Here is a 23,987-nt window from a genome sequence, read left to right as displayed (position 1 = left end):
ATATTTCAGWCTTATCTGATATAAAGTGTAATATTGGGATGCAAACTCAACATTTTATCATTTCAACTCTATATCTGACATGGAACAGGTGTCTTTTTTAAAAGTCCATAACCGTGTGTGTGAGGTGTATACTTTTGTTTCAAAGTAGATTTGTTTAAGACTACCAAGAATCACTCTGTGTGAGCCTAAATTTTGCCCACTGCAGCAAAATGTTAAAATCATCCTGGAAGTGACAGAGGGACATTTTGGCACTTTAGCGAGTCTTTTTTCATATAAAAAGGCACTATTTTCGTGGAAYGACCACTCTACCTCCATACCTGAGGTATGGTTGCTGTCTGAATGCTGCTGACTCCAATTGTATACAGCTAGGATTATTACACGCGGTCAACAATTACCGCAAATACAGAATACATTTCAATAGAGCAACAACAAATGCAATTAATTTAAACTAAASAACACTTGTGGCCCAAAGCAATACAAATAATGACCTTCTCTCTTTTTTGGTAACCATAACATGTCTGTTTTTACCAATTCTCTATCAGGAGGTTTAACTTTTGTTCAGGTGTGGAAAGATTACTGAAATATCCTACTTAAGTAGAAGTACTGTTACTTTAATGACACCAGTTAAATTACTGGTGTAAAGAAACGACTCAAGTAAAAGTAGAAAGTAGCTAATTGTAAAAGTACTCAGTGTAAAAGTAATTGAGTTACTTTTAAAATAAAAACATTGACCTTAATAATTAGCTACTTTTGCTAAGATTACCTGAACATTGTTACACATTAACTTTTCTATGCATTAAATTGAAAAAAGAAGAGAGGAAGCAAATCTGTCAATGGGCCCTAATCAATTAACCATAACCCTGCTGTCACGTTGTCGTAAGAACGGGACCAAGGCGCAGCGGATATTGAGTTCCACATATTTATTCCAAAGTGAAACTTACACCAAAAACAAATAAATAAAATAAACGAACACCGGAACGTGACTACGTGGTGCACATGTACAAACACAAAATAATATCCCACAAACACAGGTGGGAAAAATAGCTACTTAAATATGATCCCCAATTAGAGACAACGATTACCAGCTGCCTCTAATTGGGAATCATACAAAACACCAACATAGAAAAAATAAACTAGATCACAACATAGAAATTATAAACTAGAATACCCCCTAGTCACACCCTGACCTACTACACCATAGAGAAACAATGGCTCTCTATGGTCAGGGCGTGACACCTGCTAATTTTTTTTTTTTTCAAATGTAATGTACAGTAGGAACTAAGTTAATTTATTGTCTGAGTTGCAACAAGGCACATCTGKATATAAAAAACTAACAATTAACATTTGAAAAGTTCATGTCCAAAACACCATAACCCCAAGAAATTCACATTAGTGTTTTTTCATCAGAAGTTATTGCTTGTGGGTACCTTCATGTGTGTGTAAAATATTACTGTTGCTGTTACTGTTTTTTATTCATAGATGTTTTTTGTTGTTGCAAAACCCTGTATATACATTGTTTAGCTGGAATGGAATGTTCATATCCTATATATTTGACTGTGATATGTGGTTGTCTCACCAAGCTATCTGAAGATGTATGCATTTACTCTATGTCGCTCTGGATAAGAGCATCTKCTAAATGACTAAAATGTCAAATGTAAATGTTTTATATACAACATTCATATTACTGTATTGATTAAAAAAATWAATATTGATATCACAAATGTATCATTTGAGTAGTTGTTAATAAAAAATACAATTATTTGTTACATTTCAATGCGTAAAACCTAGCAGTACTACTTATTTCTCTGACAGTGAGGTGGATATATGCAGTGTCATGAGAAAGTAGTTGCCCGCTTTCTGATTTTCTCTATTTTTGCATATTTTTGATACTGAATGTCATCAGATCTTCATCCAAAACCTAATATTAGATAAATAAAAAAAGATATACACTAATGTTCCAAAGTTTGGGATAACTTAGAAATTACCTTGTTTTTGAAAAAAATATAAAAAAAATGGTCCATTAAAATAACATAAAATTGATAAGAAATAAAGTGTAGACATTGTTAATCTTGTAAATGACTATTGTAGCTGGAAACGGCWGATTTTTAATGGAAAATCTACATAGGCGTACAGAGGCCCATTATCAGCAACCATCACTCCTGTGTTCCAATGGCACGATGTGTTAGCTAATCCAAGTTTATCATTTTAAAAGGCCTATTGATCATTAGAAAACCCTTTTGCAATTATGTTAGTAGAGCTGAAAACTTTTTCTGATTAAAGAAGCAAAAAAACTTCAACAGTGAAGAGGCAACTACGGGATGCTGTCCAGTGTCTGTGTTCTTTTGCCCATCTTAATCTTTTATTTTTATTGGCCAGTCTGAGATATGGCTTTTTCTTTGCAACTCTGCCTAGAAGGCCAGCATCCTCTTCACTGTTGATGTTGAGACTGGTGTTTTGCGGGTACTATTTAATGAAGCTGCCAGTTGAGGAATTGTGAGTCGTCTGTTTCTCAAACTAGACACTAATGTACTTGTCCTCTTGCTCAGTTGTGCACCAGGCTGTTCTGTGAAGGGAGTAGTACACAGCGTTCTACGAGATCTTCAGTTTCTTGTCAATTTCTTGCATGGAATAGCCTTCATTTCTCAGAACAAGAATAGACTGACGAGTTTCAGAAGAAAGTTATTTGTTTCTGGCCATTTTGAGCCTGTAATCGAACCCACAAATGCTGATGCTTCAGATACTCAACTAGTCTAAAGAAGGCCAGTTTTATTGCTTCTTTAATCAGAACAACAGTTTTCAGCTGTGCTAACAGCCTTTTAAAATGATAAACTTTGATTAGCTAACACAACGTTCCATTGGAACACAGGAGTGAAGGTTTCTGATAATGGGCCTCTGTATGCGCATGTAGCTATTCCATAAAAAATCTGCCGTTTCCAGCTACAATAGTCATTTACAACATTAACAATGTCTACACTTTATTTCTGATCAATTTGATGTTATTTTAATGGAAAATGTGCTTTTCTTTCAAAACCAAGGACATTTCTAAGTGACCCCAAACTTTTAAACGTTAGTGTATATACTTACAGTATTTTATTTATTTCATTAATAAAGTTATGCAACTCCCAATTCCCCTGTGTGAAAAAGTAATTGCCTCCTCACACTCAATAACTGGTTGTGCCACTTTCAGCTGCAATGACTGCAACCAAACACTTCCTGTAGTTGTTGATCAGTCTCTCACATCGCTGTGGAGGAATTTTGACCCACTAATATATGCAGAACTGCTTTAACTCAGCGACATTTGTGGTTTTCAAGCATGAACTGCTAGTTTCAAGTCCTGCCACAACATCTCAATTGGGATTAGGTCTGCACTTTGACTAGGCCATTCCAAAATTTCAAATTTGTTGCTTTTCAACCATTTTCATGTAGACTTGATTGTGTGTTTTGGATCATTTTCTTGCTGCATGACCCAGCTGCAGTTCAGCTTCAGCTCACAGACGGATGACCTGACATTCTCCTGTAGAATTATTTGATACAAAGCAGAATTCATAGTTTCTTCTATTAAGGAAAGTAATCCAGGTCCTGAGGCAGCAAAGCATCCCCAAACCATCACACTACCACCCTGCTTGACCGCTGGTATGAGGTTCTTACTGTGGAATGCAGTGTTTGGTTTTCGCCAGACATAATGGGACCACAGGAGGTTGCTGAGGGGAGGACGGCTCATAATAATGGTCGGAGCGGCATGAATGGAATGGCATCAAACACATGGAAACCATGTGTTTGATGTATTTGACAGCATTCCACTAGTCCCGCTCCAGCCATGACCACAAGCCCGTCCTCCCCAAAGAAGGTGCCGCCAACCTCCTGTGATTGGGACCCATCTTGTCCAAAAAATTGACTCAAGTTTGCCAAAAAGCACCTGGAAGCACCTGGATGATCATCAAGACACTTGGGGAAATATTCTATGGACGGATGAGTCAAAAGTATAACTTTTTGGAAGACCTGGATCCCATTATGCCTGGCGAAAACTGATAATCAACTACAGGAGGTGTTTGGTTGGAGTCATTGCGGCTGGCAAAACCAGTTATTGAGTGTAAGGGGGAAATTACTTTTTTACATGGGGGCATTGGGTGTTGCATAACTTTGTTTATGAAATAAATGAAATAAGTACAGTGCATTCGGAAAGCATTCAGACCCCTTCCCTTTTCCACATTCTGTTACGTTACAGCCATATTCTAAAATGTATTAAATTTTAAAAAATCCCTCATCAATCTACACACAATACCCCATAATGACAAAGTGAAAACAGGTTTGTAGAAATTGTTGCAAATTTATAAAATTGAAAACAGAAATACCTTATTTACATAGGTATTCAGACCCTTTGCTATGAGACTCGAAATTGAGCTCAGGTACATCCTGTTTCCATTGATCATCCTTGGGATGTTTCTACAACTTGATTGTAGTCCACCTGTGGTAAATTCAATTGATTGTACATGATTTGGAAAGGCACACACCTGTCTATATAAGGTCCCACAGTTGACAGTGCATGTCAGAGCAAAAACCAAGCCATGAGATCGAAGGTATTATCCGTAGAATGATAAACTTGGATTAGCTAACACAATGTGCCATGGGAACACAGGAGTGATGGTTGCTGATAATGGGCCTCTGTATGCCTATGTAGATATTCCATTAAAAAAATCTGCCGTTTCCAGCTACAATAGTCATTTCCAACATGTCTGCACTGTATTTCTGATCAATTTGATGTTATTTTAATGGACAAAAAATGTGCTTTTCTTTCAAAAACAAGGACATTTCTAAGTGACCCCAAACATTTGAACGTTAGTGTATATTTGTTATGCATGGATTGTGGATTGTGTGTTTAATCATCAAATTAAGATCCGACATCTGTAATTCACTGTGTGGATGTTATTTCCGTAGTTATTAACAGTTGCCTTGAGCATACTCATACTACTCAGGCTGTTGCTAGAGATGAAGACACAGAGCGAGCAGACATGGAATCCTTCCCATGAATTCCCCTGCGTCCATTCTAGCCTGAGCGATGGAGCACCTGAGATCCAGATCACATAGCAAATCCGAGAGTTCATAGACATGCCTGCGCACCACGCTACATTGTCAGGCCCAGCTCTTCGCTCACGCTCTCTTTTTCTCTCTTGCTTTTTTTCTCTTCCCTCTGGACAAAAAGTTGCTCGCTCAATTTTATTCCCTCTTGTCCGTTCACTCAGTGTCTTTACCTATCAATCTCGTTCTATTTTCCCCACTCTCTCTCCCTCATTGTTGCCGGAGCAGTGCGATATATACGGTGCTGTGTTGTGCCTTTCCCAGCACAAACGCAGGACTCTTGCCGCTGCAGAGTGCCCCGCGTGGCACATTCTCCCAGCGTCCATGGCTTGGCGTGTTCCCTGACCCAAGCCTGAGAGCCCTGTTCTGCACTCTCTAACTCAAACCAAAGGTCTCTCTCTCTCTCTTTCTCTGTGTGTGTGTTGGAGGCGGTGTGTCTTTGTTTTAGCAGATAGAATAGCATAATATGTCGTTAGTATGTAGGTGTGTCTGCCTGCCTGGTTGTCTGTCTGTCTGTCTGCCTGTCTGTCTCTCTGTGTGTGTTACTGTAAAGTAAAGAGGCTCATGATAAAGGAACAGTGGTATGCTGCATGTATGTGACTGCCGTGTGCAATGTGCACGTACCATAATATCAGTAACAGGCAGCTTCACACACTGTGCAGAGCGCTACAGGAAGAGAACATAAAAGCCATGAAGGAGGAGTAATGACTAATGCAGGATGGTGGGAAATGCCAGCCCAACCCAACATCCAATGACATTTCACTTCCAAGCCTCTCTGGTCCACCCTACAAAGGAGCAATTTGACAATTCATTAAATCCAACTTCCTCTCCTCCAATATTGGTTCTTTATTTCGGAGTACATCCGCCTGATTCTGCAAATCCCTCTGGTATTTTCCACCTCTCTTTATTGGGGTATTATTGTGTAGAGGAGTGTACATTGTACATGGAAGCAGCCGGAAAGACACGGTGAACAATTCATAGCTCATATGATCCCAGCTCCGAAGTAAGCCCCCAGATTTTATTGGCAAGTATTAGAAACTGAGCCTCAGAATATCGAGGTCAGTGTGTGTGTGCGAGTGTGTGTGTGTATGTTTGCGTCTGCAGTGCGTGCGCACACATGCACAACCTGGTGTGAGCGCACGTGTGTGTGCACGTGCTTGTGTGTGTTAAAGTGTTTTATAGGGGCCTCCCGGGTGGCGCAGTGGTCTAAGGCACTGCACTGCAGTGCTAGCTGTATTGCAGTGCTAGCTGACTCTGGGTTCGAGCCCAGGCTCTGTCGCAGCCGGCCGCGACCGGGAGGTCCATGGGGCGACGCACAATTGGCCCAGCGTCGTCCGGGTTAGGGAGGGTTTGGCCGGTAGGGATATCCTTGTCTCATCGCGCACTAGCGACTCCTGTGGCGGGCCGGGCGCAGTGCGCGCAGGCCAGGTCGCTAGGTGTACAGTGTTTCCTCCGACGCATTGGTGTGGCTGGCATCCGGGTTGGATGCGCGCTGTGTTAAGAAGCAGTGCGGCTTGGTTGGGTTGTGTTTCGGAGGACGCACGGCTCTCGACCTTCATCTCTCCCGAGCCCGTACAGAAGTTGTAGCGATGAGACAAGACAGTAACTACTAACAATTGGATACCACGAAATTGGGGAGAAAAAATAGTGGATAGCTCATTGTGATTTGACAGGTGTAATCGACTGGCTAAGTGACTGAGGACCTGCCAACTCAGCACCAGCATGAGAAATTGGCTTTATTATAGACAAGGGACCAAAAGACGAGATAAAGCCATATAAATGAATTCCACATAGAACACTACTCCAGCTTTATTGTCCCCCATGATGAAAATGGCTTAAATGTGTCAATGGCGTGCTTGGCCCCCGGAATTGCCTTCAGAAAGTATTCACACCCCTCGACTTTTCCCACATTTTGTGTTACACTGTGAATTTAAAATGTATTCAATTTTGATTCCGTGTCACTGGCCTACACACAATACCTCATAATGTAAACGTGGAATGCGATGGCGTTGAATCAATGTGGAAAACTGATCGGATTTGCAAAAAAGTCATCAACCTAAGGAAATTTCGTGTTTTTTTCCCCCACTTAACTTTGAACCGAAAATTCAATGCCAGGGAGACATGTTTTGACTTCACGTTGAATTCACGTTAGTTGACAACTCAACCAAAGGTAAATCAAAACTAGACACTGAACCGACGGCTGTGTCCAGTGGGGATGCTCTGTGTGATGCCAATTGACTATTGATCTGAGAACACTCCATAGACATTCAGTATGACTGAGAGACTGAGAAGTGTGCGCAAGGGCCGAATATTGGCGTTTATGTCAAAGTAAGGCTCTGATTTGACATTCCCAGTCAAATCAATACATACACAAGACACCAGCGACTTTAGCTGAGGTAAAGCCAGGTGACGATCGGACTTACGACCCAGTCCAGTCAGGACACCCAGAGGAAATGTAATCAGACTCACACAGGAACACATCTCATATCCAATGGAACAGAGAAGAAACAGCATCAAGAAAAAGAGGCAAAAGGAGAAAGAAAGAAGACAGATTTACATGTGGGAGGGTTAAAGCCTGAGAGGACGAGGAGAGAGAGAGAGAGAGAGAGAGAGAGAGGGAGGGAGGGAGAGAGAGATGAAGGAGGCTCTAGCAGAAGCAGTTAGATTAGTGGGGAAGCTATATGCCGTTCACACAGATTCTATAAAGCTCATATCAAAGCAACTGCTGGAGGAGAAGGCCACAGAGAGACAGGAACAACTCAGGACAGCGGCAGAAAGGGAATGATAAATAAAATCATCTTGACGGTATCTGCAGGAGAATATCTGTGTGTGCGTTGGCTGCGGAGGGAGTGTGAAGAGTGTGCATGTGTGCACGCATGCGAGCATGTGTCAGTCTAAGTAATTCATAAATCATCCTCCCCTCCAACTGCCTGAAAGGAAATTTCCTCTGAAACTAGTGCTGCTATCTTCGGGGGCTAATATTTTATACAGTAGCTTACTGAAACCTCGGAATTAATTTAGAGGCCTGACTTTTGAAGGCACGTTAAAAAATGCAAACCCCATCAAAATACTCCATCCACGTGATGAAGAGACCAGTGTGAGTACTCAACCCAACTTTTTCCTCAAACATCAACTTGGAATTTTGGTTCTGGCCTTGCTTGAATCACCCTTGGGTGTAGATGATTAAAGCTGTGCCCTTTTCTGGCCTAAAACATTCATAAAAGCTCTGCTCTCTCTCCCTTTTGGACCAGTATAATACATCCTGTAAAACTCTCTTGAATGTTTTTCCGTTTTATTCCCATGTGTAAATATCTGATCAACAACCAATAGCCTAGGTGGCTGCTACAGTATATCTTCATTTGGGCATCTAGAGTCAATATATCACAGCTGCAAAACACATTTCCAGTAAGAGATAATGAAACTAATATGATTAAGGTAATGCTAAATACGCATGTGTTGAGAGACTGTGGCCATCAGTTTTTTCTGACTTCATTATCCGGACTGAATTAGGTTGTATTAAATTGTAGAATGACTGACTTACGGTCAGCATTAACATACTGTATAGAGTGTGAATAGCATATTACTGTAGCCCACAAGAAATATACTTTCAAGTCAGACCATATAGGCTACCATAGAATGTACTGTTGTAACCTAGCGTAAAGATGACAAAAATGGTTCCTTCTGTCACAGTATTTGTATACACTCAACCTCTATACATGGACGCACATAGCCTAGACATACGTATATTTCATGAAGGTGTATTTCAAGATTTTTCCATGGCACAGATGACATCAGTCTGCCATCTGAACAGGAGAGTTGAGAGGACTAGGCAAGCAATAAAACTAGAAAAAGCGGGAGACATATGGGCCAGGCACTGTAATATGGGCCAGGCACTGTACTCTCTCTCCCTCTCTCTCTCTCTGTCACTATCTCTCTCAATTCAATTCAGTTCACTTTATTGGCATGGCGTAACAAGGTACATATTGCCAAAGCTTATTTTGGATATTTACAATATAAATAAAAATGAGAAAATCTTTCTCTCTCTCTGTCACTCTCTCTCACTCTCTCTGTCACTCTCTCTCTCTCCCTCTCTCTCTCTCTCCCTCTCTCTCTCTCTCCCTCTCTCTGTCTGTCACTCTCTCTCTCTCTCACACACACTCTCTCTCCCTCGCTCTCTCTGTCACTATCTCTCTCTCTAGCTCTCTCTCTCACACTCTCTCTCCCTCTCTGTCACTATCTCTCTCTCTCTCTCTCTCTCTCTCTCTCTGTCACTCTTTCTTTCTCTCTCCCTCTCTCTCTCAATTCAATTCAATTTCAATTCAATTCAAGGGGCTTTATTGGCATGGGAAACATGTGTTAACATTGCCAAAGCAAGTGAGGTAGATAATATACAAAAGTGAAATAAACAATACAAATTAACAGTAAACATTACACATACAGAAGTTTCAAAACAATAAAGACATTACAAATGTCATATTATATATATGCAGTGTTGTAACAATGTACAAATGGTAAAGCACACAAAGTTAAAATAAATAAACATAAATATGGGTTGTATTTACAGTGGTGTTTGTTCTTCACTGGTTGCCCTTTTCTTGTGGCAACAGGTCACAAATCTTGCTGCTGTGATGCACACTTGTGGAATTCACCCAGTAGATATGGGAGTTTATCAAAATTGGATTTGTTTTCGAATTCTTTGTGATCTGTGTAATCTGAGGGAAATATGTCTCTCTAATATGGTCATACATTGGCAGGAGGTTAGGAAGTGCAGCTCAGTTTCCACCTCATTTTGTGGGCAGTGTGCACATAGCCTGTCTTCTCTTGAGAGCCATGTCTGCCTACGGCGGCCTTTCTCAATAGCAAGGCTATGCTCACTGAGTCTGTACATAGTCAAAGCTTTCCTTAAGTTTGGGTCAGTCACAGTGGTCAGGTATTCTGCCACTGTGTACTCTCTGTTTAGGGCCAAATAGCATTCTAGTTTGCTCAGTTTTTTTGTTAATTCTTTCCAATGTGTCAAGTAATTATCTTTTGTTTTCTCATGATTTGGTTGGGTCTAATTGTGCTGTTGTCCTGGCTCTGTGGGGTGTGTTTGTGTTGTGAACAGAGCCCTAGGACCAGCTTGCTTAGGGGACTTTTCTCCAGGTTCATCTCTCTGTAGGTGATGCTTTGTTATGGAAGTTTGGGAATCGCTTCCTTTTAGGTGGTTGTAGAATTTAACGCTCTTTTCTGGATTTTGATAATTAGTGGTATCGGCCTAATTCTCGTCTGCATGCATATTTGGTGTTCTACGTTGTACACGGAGGATATTTTTGCAGAATTCTGCATGCAGAGTCTCAATTTGGTTTTGTCCCATTGTTGTGAAATCTTGGTTGGTGAGCGGACCCCAGACCTCACAACCATAAAGGGCAATGGCTCTATGACTGATTCAAGTATTTTAGCCAGATCCTAATTGGTATGTTGAAATTTATGTTCCTTTGATGCAAGAAGGCCCTTCTTGCCTTGTCTCTCAGATCGTTCACAGCTTTGTGGAAGTACCTGTGGTGCTGATGTTTAGGCCGAGGTATGTATAGTTTTTTGTTGCTCTAGGGCAACGGTGTCTAGATGGAATTTGTGGTCCTGGTGACTGGACCTTTTTTGGAACACCATTATTTTTGGTCTTACTGAGATTTACTGTCAGGGCCCAGTCTGACAGAATCTGTGCAGAAGATCTAGGTGCTGCTGTAGGCCCTCCTTGGTTGGTGACAGAAGCACCAGATCATCAGCAAACATAGACATTTGACTTCGGATTCTAGTAGGGTGAGACCGGGTGCTGCAGACCGGTTCTAGTGCCCGCGCCAATTCGTTGATATATATGTTGAAGAGGGTGGGGCTTAAGCTGCATCCCTGTCTCACCCCACGACCCTGTGTGAAGAAATGTGTGTGTTTTTTGCCAATTTTAACCGCACACTTGTTGTTTGTGTACATGGATTTTATAATGTCGTATGTTTTACCCCCAACACCACTTTCCATCAATTTGTATAGCAGACCCTCATGCCAAATTGAGTCGAAGGCTTTTTTGAAATCAACAAAGCATGAGAAGACTTTGCCTTTGTTTTGGTTTGTTTGTTTTGGTTTGTTTTGGTTTGTGGTCTCTCTCTCTCTGTCACTCTCTCTCTCTCTCCCTCTCTCTCTCTCTGTCACTCTCTCTCACGAGTGCATGTGTGTGTGAGAGACCTCACCCTCCTTGATCTTATACACACAGGTGTATAAAGAGCACACAGACAGTGCTGCATCCCATCATATGAGCAGTACGAAGTTCCTGAATGTCACCGATGACATGGCTACAAGTTCGTTATACACCGCGTTGTACTGGCTGACCTTAGAAAACCTGAGCAAGCAGTCTCTTCTTTTACCTCCTCTTGGGTTTGTAACAAGGACACATTTTTTTAGCTGAAGCCATTCAACCTTTACATTTGAATAGAATTGCGTTGGATTGGAAAAAGCGCAGCTATTCCAAGGATGACATTTCTAAGAAACGGGATGGTCCATTCCACATTTTAAGAGGATCTACTTCAGCACGGAAATGTGCAATTGAACTTTGATGTTGTGCACCAGGGTTTTATTTTGTAGGCTACAGTCACGCACACTTGATGGACAAACTGTTGCTCTTGTGTTCCTGAATGAGTAGTACACTCCACATCATGTCGGAAACGTTACCTCCAGTAAACTGACAGGCTTTAGAAAAGCAGGAATAATGGACCGGTGCATGTGACAACTCTCCAATTCTCCAACTTCTGAATCCTCTCATCTGATTCACCAGTATACAGAGCCTTCATTACAAACAGATCAAGCCCACCTCAAATATCATCATACCCATGCAAATGACCGTGCAGACATATGAGAAGACCACTTAACAAGGGTGCAGATGAAATGCCTGTCAGCCACAACGAGAAGCCTATCGATCGATATTAGCCAGCCCAGGGAAATGATTCATGAGAGGGGCCACGCGGCTCAAACTCTCCCCTTAGGCAAAGTGCCGAGGCAGGCTCTTCCAGAACACCCAGGGAGAGAGGCTGGCCCTCGGGGGCCCCATATCCAGGCACCAGCGGCCTGTCAACAACCTCATCTAGCCCCATCTTTAGCTATCGATCGCCAGCCACGGCCTGGAGAAATATGACTGAGGATGATCCGCTAATGGACCTGCGAATGCAGCCTGTGCCTGGGACCTTTCTGATGATATATGCGAGGCAAATGGACAGGCCACTTGTCTCTTTGTCGCGGCTAATTGTCCCGCAGTCTCTCGGTTGAGCTGATACTCATGGCAACCAACGTCTCGCCCTGATCAATGTCAGCGAGATAGCGCCAAGCCAATAGGGGATGAGCAGAGTGCTTTCGAAAGGCGCTGAAGTAATGGCGATGGAATCAGACGCTGTCTTTCAAGAAATGTATTTACCCTTTAATAAATCCTGCCTCTGGGGTTGAATTTGTATCCTGGCACTGCTTCAGTTCTGTATAGTCTAATCATAGATTACTTTATTTGAATATTGAATGTGGATTTAGTGTCTTTAATAATCTTGCACAGTTACTGTGGTCTAAAGCAAAATGAAATTAGCTCACTTTAGGATTTCATATGGGAGGTGGAATATTGCCCACCAATGTGATTGATGGCTCAGATATTATCAACCCCTTTTTCAATATTGCGGTGATATTTCATCATTAAACAGCTCGACTCTGTTTGCTGAATGTTTTAACTTATTACTCCATTATTACCATGTCTGATTTAATACAGTAAAACAGGTGATTAGGATGAGTTAGCCAGCTGTACATGACCCATGAGAAAATATAAGGTGTGTGTGTGTGTGTGTGTGTGTGTGTGCGTGTGTGTGTGTGTGTGTGTGTGTGTGTGTGTGTGTGTGTGTGTGTGTGTGTGTGTGTGTGTTGTGTGTGTGTGTGTGTGTGTGTGTGTAAGAATCGACGCTGGAGACGAGAAGCAAGTACAGGGAGTGAACATTTCCTGGAAAACGGACATCAAACCAAAACATGAACAGCGTCTGGACAGGGGGAACAAAACAACATAAGGCTGACACAGGGAACCAACTGAGGAACAGACAGATATAGAAGGGCAATCAACAAAGTAATGGAGTCCAGGTGATTCCAATATTGCGCTGTTGCGAGTAATGATGGTGACAGGTGTGCGTAATGAGGGGCAACCTGGCGCCCTCGAGCACCAGAGAGGGAGAGCTGGAGCAGGCGTGACAGTGTGTGCGCGCGCTCGTGGCTTTCCTTCCGTCCGTGTCCTAATGAAAAATAACAGAGGTAACCTACGGATCTTTACCTTTTGTGTAGAGCAGCAACATATTATGACGTCATCATCACTACACTTGCAGAGTCAGACAATACAGTGCTAAATGAACGGCGTCTGTGGTGCAGTGGATAGCATACTACGGTTTTTGAAGGCCTGGGCCAACCAATACTTTATACTTCCAATTCTCTCTCTGTCACTCTCCGGGAGCTATTGCTCTAGCATGGCCTGGGGGAATATAGTCAGTTGCAAAATCATACACAGCAAAATGTCGTACCTCTGGTAGCCTTACCGTCCTTAGTAAAGAGTGGGGGGGGAAGTAGAGAACAGAGTACCTGGTCAGAGTCAGGCTGAACACCACAGGAGAACAACAGCAACACAAGTGTGTACAACTCACTGTCAGCGTTACATTTTCCAGCAAGGCAGTTATAAACTTTCGAACAAATTGCCATGACACGGTAATGGGGAGACGGAGAGAAGTAGCAGACCGTGGCATGATTCATGAACCTGCCAGGCAATCAGCCGTGCCGACAGAGGGATAACACACTGAATAGTTCCAGTTAGCATGGCGCCTCAGAGAATCCTGCTCCTCCGCTCCTTTACAGTATCCCTCAGACTACACGGATTCATCCAGGGTGACTTATATCGCTCATCATTTACATGCTATCCCTTTATGAATTATTAAGTCAATGAGCTGTGGGGGAGTTGAACCGTGAAGGGCACATGGAGAGGAGGTGAGTCTGCTGTATGAACGCATGCAGAGATAGGTCACATAGCTGTTGACGTGCAGGCTGTGCAGTCCACACAACTGTAAATTGAACTTAGCCCGGCTCCTCCACAGTGGTGGAAAAAGTACCCAATTGTTATACTTGAGTAAAAGTGACGATACCTTAATAGAAAATGACTCTAGTAAAAGTGAAAGTCACCCAGTAAAATACCACTTGAGTAACAGTCTAAAATAATTGTATGGAATAGATTGGGGTAGGCCTCGTCTCCGAGAGATGCTCCTCAGAGCCAGATGCTGATGACAGGTTGCCCTATGCTGGACAGCTGGCATCAAAACTCCCCTGCCGGGGGAAATTAGTTCCATCGACGGGCCTAAAGGTTATTATGCTGGTGGTGGTGGGAAGGTGGGAGGTTGTTGGAAGAAGGTTTCAGCATGCCCATTGGTTGAAAGAAAGGATAGTGATTATTGCATGAGTGAGCCAATAGGTTCATCAGCAACTGTGGTTGAATTGCTTTAGTGTGCCATGCTCATACAGTAGGTTGAATTGCCTTAGTGTGCCATGCTCATACAGTAGGTTGAATTGAATAGGTCAGGTATTCCCAAACTGGGGTACACGCAATGCCGTCGGGGGTACGCCAAATAAAAACTCGATTCACATTTTTGTAAAAAATAATAATAAATGTTCACATTTTCAAACAGTCCATTTATATTTTTCAACGGGGCTATACATTTGTGTTTTTTCTCGCCTGAGTAGCCTCGTTTCACTGCCAAAAATACAATTAAACCGTATAGTGTTCAGCGAAATAACAACACAATGTCAAATACAGGTAGCCTAGTCAAATAATTAACATCCAATCACATTAACCGTTACTCTCTCGTGAGAATTCCACTAACGGTCCGTGTTGGTGCTGCTCATGTTGGTATCTGTACGGATGGCGCAAAAGCCATGACAGGGAAACGTAGTGGAGTAGTAACGCGCGTGCAAGCAGTTGCACCCTACGCCACTTGGGTTCACTGCAGCATCCACCGAGAGGCTCTTGTTGCCAAGGGAATGCCTGACAGCTTGAAAGGCGTTTTGGACACTACAGTGAAAATGCTAATTTTTTTTAAAGCAAGGACCCTGAACTCTCGTGTATTTTCTGCACAATGATATGGGCAGCGACCATGTAACGCCTTTACAACATACAGAAGTGCGCTGGTTATCAGGGGCAAAGTATTGACAAGTTATTTTGAATTGAGAGATAAGCTTAAAGTTTTCTTTACTGACCATAATTTTCCCTTGTCTGACCGCTTGCATGATGATGAGTTTCTCACACGACTGGCCTATCTGGGTGATGTTTTTTCTCGCCTGAATGGTCTGAATCTAGGATTATAGGATTATACTCTCTCTTCTCTGTCTGCATTAACAAAGACAACACACAGGTCTTTCCATCATTATGAATGAATTTTTGTGTGCAAACGATCTCAAATTTACGGACAATGTCAAATGTGATATAGTGAAGCACCTGAATGAGTTGGGTGGGCAAATACGCAGGTACTTTCTCGAAACGGATGACACAAACAACTGGCTTCGTTACTCTGGTCCACTTACCGATATCTGAACAAGAGAGCCTCATCGAAATTGCAACAAAAAGGTAATTTAATCAGAAGCCACTGACAGATTTCTGGATTGGGCTGCGCTCAGAGTATCCTGCCTTGGCAAATTGCGCTGTTAAGACACTGATGCCCTTTGCAACCACGTACCTATGTGAGAGTGGATTCTCGGACCTCACTAGCATGGTAACTAAATACAGGCACATACTGTGTGTGGGAAATGATTTAAGACTGAGACTCTCTCCAATTCAACCCAACATTGCAGAGTTATGTGCATCCTTTCAAGCACACCCTTTTCATTAACCTGTGGTGAGTTATTCACCATTTTCGATGAACAAATGAAGTTTTATATGTAAGATGGTTAAATAAAGAGCAAAATCATTGGTTATTATTATATTATTATTTGTGCCTGGTCCTATAAGAGCTGGAGGTTGAATGTTTGAAGGGGTACGGGACTGTAAAACGTTTGGAAACCACTGGAATCGGTGAATGACATTCTGCACGCTTGCTAATATGAAAGGAGGAAGAGAGACATGACGCTAAACTGATGAGGTGGCATTATGACACTACCCTGCTATGCTGATGAGTGAGATAGGGAGCGATGTGAAGTATGAGTTTACTAGATGAATGAAAAGTGACGATCCATTAAGACCAGCCTTACTTATTGAACTTTTGTAACTACATTAGGGCAACAGAGGGCTAAATGAAATCTGACTTTGTGATGCTAGTCCATAACTGAAACTTTCTCACTTTGGGTACGTCATTAGTACCATTTGAAACGTGGGCGGGGATAAAAAAATATATATGTATTTAAAGATTTGCATCTACTGCAGTTCAACACTGGTTAGATATAATAACATTCAGAGGACATTGGGAAAAAAAGGCCTTCAATCAGACTAAACAATCCAGCACTATGATCAGAGTCAAAAGCACACCATTCATGCATTATTAACCACAAAACAAATTACCATTCATTATCATTATCAAATTCAAATCAAATTTTACTGGTAGGATACATGTAACGGCAGTCTAACTCTTCCTCCTCCTCGGACGAGGAGAGGCGAGAAGGATCGGAGGACCAATGTGCAGCGTGGTAAGTTTCCATGATTTAATAACCCGAAAACAAGACACAATACATACAAACTAACAAACAAACTAACCGTCACAGTCCCGTGTGGTACAAACACTGACACAGGAAACAACCACCCACAAAATCCCCAACACAAAACAAGCCACCTATATATGATTCTCAATCAGGGACAACGATTGACAGCTGCCTCTGATTGAGAACCATATTAGGCTGAACACAGAAACAGACAAACTAGACACACAACATAGAATTCCCACCCAGCTCACGTCCTGACCAACACTAAACAAGCAAAACACATAAGAACTCCGGTCAGGACGTTACAGTACCCCCCTCCTGAGGTGCGGACTCCGAACGCACCCCTAAAACTCAAGAGGAGGGTCTGGGTGGGCATCTGTCCGCGGTGGCGGCTCCGGCGCAGGACGAGGACACCACTCCACCATTGTCTTTGTCCCCCTCCTTAGCGTCCTTTGAGTGGCGACCCTCGCCCCCGACTCTGGTCTAGGAACCTTCACAAAGGTCCCCCCTAGATAGAGGAGACAGCTCAGGACAGATAGGTAGCTCAGGACAGAGAGGTAGCTCAGGACAGAGAGGTAGCTCAGGACAGAGGGACAGCTCTGGACTGAATGGTCGCTCCGGACTGAGTGGCAGCTCCGGACTGAGTGGCAGCTCATGACTGGAGGGCAGCTCATGACTGGAGGGCAGCTATGACTGGAGGGCAGCTCATGACTGGAGGGAAAGCTCATGACTGGAGGACAGCTCATGAACTGGAGACAGCTCATGACTGGGGCAATGCTCATAGATGCAGGCGGCTCATGACTGGAAGGCAGCTCATGACTGGAAGGCAGCTCATGACTGGAGGGCAGCTCATGACTGGCGGGCAGCTCATGACTGGCAGGCGGCTCATGACTGGCAGGCGGCTCTGGCAGCTCCTGATGGCTGGCGGTCTGGCAGCTCTGACTGGCGGGCGGCTCTGGCAGCTCCTGACTGGCGGGCGGCTCTGGCAGCTCCTGACTGGGCGGCGGCTCTGGCAGCTCCTGACTGGCGGGCGGCTCTGGCAGCTCCTGACTGGCGGGCGGCTCTGGCAGCTCCTGACTGGCTGACGGCTCTAAAGGCTCGGGAAGACGGGCGGCTCTGACGGCTCGGGACAGACGGGCGGCTCAGATGGCGCTGGGCAGACGGATGCTCAGATGGCGCTGGCAGACGGATGGCTCAGAATGGCGCTGGCAGACAGACGGCTCAGATGGCGCTGGGCAGACGGATGGCTCAGATGGCGCTGGGCAGACGAAGGTTCAGATGGCGCTGGGCAGGCAGGCAGCTCAGACGGCACTGGGCAGACGGGCAGCGCATGCGGCGTTGAGCAGATGAGCAGTGCAGGCGGCGTTGAGCAGACGAGCAGTGCAGGCGGCGTTGAGCAGACGAGCAGTGGGGCGGCGTTGGGCAGACGGCGACTCTGCCTGCTGAGGCGCACAGTAGGCCTGGTGCGTGGTGCCGGAACTGGTGGTACCGGACTGGAGACCCGCACCACAAGGCTAGTGCGGGGAGCAGGACCAGGGCTCTGGAGACGCACTGGAAGCCTGGTGCGTGGTGTAGGCACTGGTGGTACTGGGCTGGGGCGGGAAGGTGGCGCCGGATATACCGGACCGTGCAGGCGTACTGGCTCCCTTGAGCACCGAGCCTGCCCAAACTTACCTGGTTGAATGCTCCCCGTAGCCCGTCCAGTGCGGGCTGGTGGAATAACCCGTACTGGGCTGTGTTGGCAAACCGGGGACACCATGCGTAAGGCTGGTGCCATGTACAGCGCCCGAGGAGACGTACTGGAGGCCAGATATGTTGAGCCGGCTTCATGGCACCTTGGCTCAATGCTCAATCTAGCCCGGCCAGTGCGGGGAGGTGGAATAACCCGCACCGGGCTATGCACACGTACAGGAGACACGTGCCCTCTTCCGCATAACACGGTGTCTGCCGTCCTCCCGCTCTCCACGGTAAGCATGGGAAGTGGGCGCAGATTTCCTACCTGCCTTCGCCACACCACCCTTTAGCCCCCCCCCATCCCCCGCCCCCCCAATACATTTTGGGGTTTCTTCACGGCTTCCAGCCACGCTTCCGTGCTGCCTCCTCATACCACCGCTCCTGGGCTTTAGCTGCTCCATCTTCTTCCGGAGAGTGGCGATATTCTCCAATTGAGCCAGTGTCCTTTTCCTCCAAAATTTCCTCCCATGTCCAGGAGTCCTGTGTAGCTGGCCCTGCTGCTGCTGTCGCTGCCCGTAGCCACGCTGCTTGGTCGAGTTAGTGGGTGGTTCTGTACGGCAGTCTAACTCTTCCTCCTCCTCGGACGAGGAGAGGCGAGAAGGATCGGAGGACCAATGTGCAGCGTGGTAAGTTTCCATGATTTAATAACCCGAAAACAGACACAATACATACAAACTAACAAACAAACTAACCGTCACAGTCCCGTGTGGTACAAACACTGACACAGGAAACAACCACCCACAAAATCCCAACACAAAACAAGCCACCTATAATGATTCTCAATCAGGGACAACGATTGACAGCTGCCTCTGATGAGAACAATATTAGGCTGAACGCAGAAACAGACAAACTAGAACACACAAAATAGAATGCCCACCCAGCTCACGTCCTGACCAACACTAAAACAAGCAAAACACATAAGAACTCTGGTCAGGACGTTACATAACACATATTTAGCAGATGTTATTGCGGGTGTAGCGAAATGTTGTAGTCCAGAGAGCTGGATCCTTGATCTCCTCATCAATAACTGTGCAAGAGCTGTGCATCATAACTGCAATAAAGATATCACTTTTAATTAATAACCTCATAAGGATCAGACCCTTTTTCCCCATTTTCGCCTAGAATGCATACCCAAATCTAACTGCCTGTAGCTCAGGATCTGAAGCAAGGATATGCATATTCTTGATACCATTTGCAAGGAAACCAGACCATACAACACGCTTCACACCGCGTGGCCGCTGCTACTCTAACCTGGTGGTCCCAGCGCGCACGACCCACGTGGGTTCCAGGTCTCAGGCAGCCTCTGGAACTGCCGATCTGCGGCAACAAGGCAGAGTTCATCTCAGCCTATGCTTCCTCCAGTCCCTCGACTTCTTGGCACTGACGGAAACATGGATTACCACTGATAACACTGCTACTCCTACTGCTCTCTCCTCGTCTGCCCACGTGTTCTCGCACACCCGAGAGCTTCTGGTCAGCGGGGTGGTGGCACTGGGATCCTCATCTCTCCCAAGTGGACATTCTCTCTTTCTCCCTGACCCATCTGTCTATCGCCTCCTTTGAATTCCATGCTGTCACAGTTACCAGCCCTTTCAAGCTTAACATCCTTATCATTTATCGCCCTCCAGGTTCCCTTGGAGAGTTCATCAATGAGCTTGACGCCTGATAAGTTCCTTTCCTGAGGATGGCTCACCTCTCACAGTTCTGGGTGACTTTAACCTCCCCACGTCTACCTTTGACTCATTCCTCTCTGCCTCCTTCTTTCCACTCCTCTCCTCTTTTGACCTCACCTCTCTCACCTTCCCCCCTACTCACAAGGCAGGCAATACGCTTGACCTCATCTTTACTAGATGCTGTTCTTCCACTAATCTCATTGCAACTCCCCTCCAAGTCTCCGACCATACCTTGTATCCTTTCCCTCTCGCTCTCATCCAACACTTCCCACACTGCCCCTACTCGGATGGTATCGCGCCGTCCCAACCTTCGCTCTCTCTCCCCCGCTACTCTCTCCTCTTCCATCCTATCATCTCTTCCCTCTGCTCAAACCTTCTCAACCTATCTCCTGATTCTGCCTCCTCAACCCTCCTTCTCCCTTTCTGCATCCTTTGACTCTCTATGTCCCCTATCCTCCAGGCCGGCTCGTCCTCCCCCCTGCTCCGTGGCTCGACGACTCATTGCGAGCTCACAGAACAGGGCTCCGGGCAGCCGAGCGGAATGGAGGAAAACTCGCCTCCTGCGGACCTGGCATCCTTTCACTCCCTCCTCTCTACATTCTCCTCTTCTGTCTCTGCTGCTAAAGCCAATTTCTACCACTCTAAATTCCAAGCATCTGCCTCTAACCTAGGAAGCTCTTTGCCACCTTCTCCTCCCTCCTGAATCCTCCTCCCCCTCCTCCCCCCTCCTCTCTGCTGATGACTTCGTCAACCATTTTGAAAAGAAGGTCGACGACATCCGATCCTCGTTTGCTAAGTCAAACGACACGCTGGTTCTGCTCACACCTGCCTACCCTGTGCTTTGACCTCTTTCTCCCCTCTCTCTCCAGATGAAATCTCGCGTCTTGTGACGGCCGGCGCCCAACAACCTGCCCGCTTGACCCTATCCCCTCCTCTCTTCTCCAGACCATTTCCGGAGACCTTCTCCTTACCTCACCTCGCTCATCAACTCATCCTTGACCGCTGGCTACGTCCCTTCCGTCTTCAAGAGAGCGAGAGTTGCACCCTTCTGAAAAAACCTACACTCGATCCCTCCGATGTCAACAACTACAGACCAGTATCCCTTCTTTCTTTTCTCTCCAAAACTCTTGAACGTGCCGTCCTTGGCCAGCTCTCCTGCTATCTCTCTCAGAATGACCTTCTTGATCCAAATCAGTCAGGTTTCAAGACTAGTCATTCAACTGAGACTGCTCTTCTCTGTGTCACGGAGGCGCTCCGCACTGCTAAAGCTAACTCTCTCTCCTCTGCTCTCATCCTTCTAGACCTTCGGCTGCCTTTGATACTGTGAACCATCAGATCCTCCTCTCCACCCTCTCCGAGCTGGCATCTCCGCGCGGCCCACGCTTGGATTGCGTCCTACTGACAGGTCGCTCCTACCAGGTGGCGTGGCGAGAATCTGTCTCCGCACCACGTGCTCTCACCACTGGTGTCCCCCAGGGCTCTGTTCTAGGCCCTCTCCTATTCTCGCTATACACCAAGTCACTTGGCTCTGTCATATCCTCACATGGTCTCTCTATCATTGCTATGCAGACGACACACAATTAATCTTCTCCTTTCCCCCCTCTGATAACCAGGTGGTGAATCGCATCTCTGCATGTCTGGCAGACATATCAGTGTGGATGACGGATCACCACCTCAAGCTGAACCTCGGCAAGACGGAGCTGCTCTTCCTCCGGGGAAGGACTGCCCGTTCCATGATCTCGCCATCACGGTTGACAACTCCATTGTGTCCTCCTCCCAGAGTGCTAAGACCTTGGCGTGATCCTGGACAACACCCTGTCGTTCTCAACTAACATCAAGGCGGTGACCCGTTCCTGTAGGTTCATGCTCTACAACATTCGCAGAGTACGACCTGCCTCACGCAGGAAGCGGCGCAGGTCCTAATCCAGGCACTTGTCATCTCCCGTCTGGATTACTGCAACCTCGCTGTTGGCTGGGCTCCCTGCCTGTGCCTATACCCTACAACTCATCCAGAACGCCGCAGCCCGTCTGGTGTTCAACTTTCCCAAGTTCTCTCACGTCACCCCGCTCCTCCGCTCTCTCCACTGGCTTCCAGTTGAAGCTCGCATCCGTTACAAGACCATGGTGCTTGCCTACGGAGCTGTGAGGGAACGGCACCTCCGTACCTTCAGGCTCTGATCAGGCCCTACACCCAAACAAGGGCACTGCGTTCATCCACTCTGGCTGCTCGCCTCCCTACCTCTGAGGAAGTACAGTTCCCGCTCAGCCAGTCAAAACTGTTCACTGCTCTGGCACCCCAATGGTGGAACAAACTCCCTCACGACGCCAGGTCAGCGGAGTCAATCACCCCTTCCGGAGACACCTGAAACCCCACCTCTTTAAGGAATACCTAGATAGGATAAAGTAATCCTTCTAACCCCCCCCCCCCCCTTAAAAGAGTTAGATGCACTATTGTAAAGTGGTTGTTCCACTGGATATCATAAGGTGAATGCACCAATTTGTAAGTCGCTCTGGATAAGAGCGTCTGCTAAATGACTTAAATGTAAATGTAAATGAAACACTTTGAAGTTTGTGGAAATGTGAAATTAATGTTGGAAATTATAACACATTAGATCTGGTAAAAGATAAAAACATGATTTTTTTGTTGTTGTCCCATCATCTTTGAAATGCATGAGAAAGGCCATCATGTACTATTCCAGGTTAATAATGTACTATTTTTGTCCAAAAAAATGTATTCTTCACATTTTCAAACAGTCCATTTATATTTTCCAACGGGGCTGAGTAGCCTCGTTTCACTGCCAAAAATAAAATTAAACCATCTAGTGTTCAGCGAAATAACTACACAACGTCAAATGCAGGTAGCCTAGTCAAATAATTAACATCCAATCACATTAACCGTTACTCTCTCGCAGGAGCATCACCTTGAAAGAGTCCACTGATAACTTTATTAATGCAAAGGAAGAATTGCTCGATATTCATCAGTATGACGACTAACTGAAAATGCACCACTGAGCTGCTTAATCATGTTGGATGGATGGCTATTCGTTTTATAGTGCTGATAAGTGTTATATTCATGACTTCTCACCCCTCTCATGATTTCCCTCTCTCTCTCATTTCCTAAATACTTTGCGCTCTTCGAAACCATTTCACAGGTGTTCAGCTATAACGTCATATAAAAGTCTAAAATCTCATTACCAATTAAGTATTTCATGTTGAGGCGAACTGCACCAAAGATGTTAATCATGTTTAAACAGTAGATAAAATATTCATGTTATGTATGATAAATCTTTATAGACTGTATCAGTTAGCTTGTGTTTCCATACTTGGCAATGACTAATACCTCTTCAGCTATCAATGACTTAAATGTGTCATTAGCCAACTTCTAATGTAAGAAACAAATCTAAGTGCTTTTGAGTCGTGCGCCACATAAGTCGTGCAAAGTCGGCTATGATAGACCAGGCTACCAGACACGATTATGTCTGGCTTTGTTCGTTTGGGTATAATTGAAAACGATGTAAAAAGTATAGACAACATGTATAAGGATTATAAATAAGTATAAGAAGCCTTTTATGATGTTGCCCCCCACATTTTTTAAGAAGATCTTTGGGAAGATCTGTTTTCTTGTTGTATCAGCAATAGGGATTATAGTTTTGATCAAATCCAGCAGACATTTGACTCTTGACCTTTGACTCTTGGCTCAGTGCAAAGATAGCAAACATAGAACTGCATTTTCCTCTTTCCCTTTGGACTATACTTTCACAATATGTGACCATTCTGTATCTATTTCCTCCACACCCC

This window comes from Salvelinus sp. IW2-2015, linkage group LG8, assembly GCF_002910315.2.
Source record: "Salvelinus sp. IW2-2015 linkage group LG8, ASM291031v2, whole genome shotgun sequence".
In the NCBI taxonomy this organism is placed as follows: domain Eukaryota; kingdom Metazoa; phylum Chordata; class Actinopteri; order Salmoniformes; family Salmonidae; genus Salvelinus; species Salvelinus sp. IW2-2015.
The sequence above is the reverse complement of the archived record's forward strand: the minus strand, read 5'-3'. Positions refer to the sequence as shown.